The sequence below is a fragment of the Mustela nivalis genome (assembly GCF_964662115.1).
Source record: "Mustela nivalis genome assembly, contig: HAP1_SCAFFOLD_131, whole genome shotgun sequence".
NCBI classification, from domain to species: domain Eukaryota; kingdom Metazoa; phylum Chordata; class Mammalia; order Carnivora; family Mustelidae; genus Mustela; species Mustela nivalis.
Window position 1 is genome coordinate 680,527 of NW_028136488.1, and position 1,310 is coordinate 681,836.

Sequence of the window (1,310 nt, forward strand, 5' to 3'; positions counted from 1 at the left end):
CTCAAACTTACCTTAGGACAGCCCATCATGGTCTTCTCCCCCCATAGACTGATGGACTGAGTCAGCCACAAATACTTGGCACAGCTCACTCCTTCCCATCTCCAAGTTTACCACCTGCTGTTCATAGAAAACCCCCAGGTCACACTCTGTCTCCCTTCGCCTAAATCCCACCACTCTCTTGCCGACACCTTCATCTACCCCCACTCCTCTCCACTCCTGTGCTCAACACCTGGAAGAACTCTTTTCCTCCCATCCAGGACATTGGGACCAGCCCCTGACTGAACCCAATCGCACTATGTTCATGGATTTGGGCTCCCTCATAGCTCCATATGGACGGCGATGTGTGACCTATGCAGTGGTCACCCTGGATGCAGTCATATAAGCAACCCCCCTTCCCATTGGGATTACTTCTCAAAAGGCAGAACTCCTGGCTCTTACCAAGGCCCTTCAATTATCTGAGGGCCAACGGGTCACTCTTTATACTGACTCCAAATATGCTCTCCTTATTACCAACACTCACTCTGTCCTCTGTTGAGAAAGGGGATTTCTCACAACCAAGGGAACCCCCATAGTCAAAGGGCCTCTTATTGCCAAACTCCTTGAGGCTCTCAAGTACCCTACTGAGGTGGCTATTGTCCAATGCCATGGCCGTCAGGCCTCCAAAGACCCCATCTCTTTGGGGAACAACAAGGCTGACTCTGTTGCCTGACAGATGGCCTTAAACTCCTCTCTAGCCCCTCTCCTGTTTCTCAACACTCCTCACAGTCCCTGTACACTGATGAGGAGACTCGGGCCCCTAAAACATTAGGTGGCAGGTTGGATTACAATGGATGGTATTTTGTCCAGGACAAAATTGCCCACCCAAACAGCCTAATCCACACCCTCTTTACTGACATCCACCAGTCTCTCCACATCGGTCCAAAGGCCCTATACCAATTTCTCCAACCTCTCTTTCACCACCCCCTCCTCCAAAAGACCATTAAGGAGGGACAGAAGGCCTGCTGAACCTGTCCTGCGGTCAATGCCCAGGGCGGCCTCCTCAGACCAGGACCCACCCACCAGCTCCAAGGGCATCAGCCAGGCGAGGACTGGCAACTTTACTTCAATCACATGCCTCGACACAAAACCTTTAGATATCTACTAACTCTTGTGGACACCTTCACAGGCTGGATAGAGGCATTCCCCACCACTAGGGAAACAGCAGAGGTGGTTGCCGCTGTTCTCATTAAGCACATCATTCCGAGGTTTGGACTCCCTTGAACCCTACAATCAGACAATGGACCTGCCTTCATCTCCAGCATCACACAACA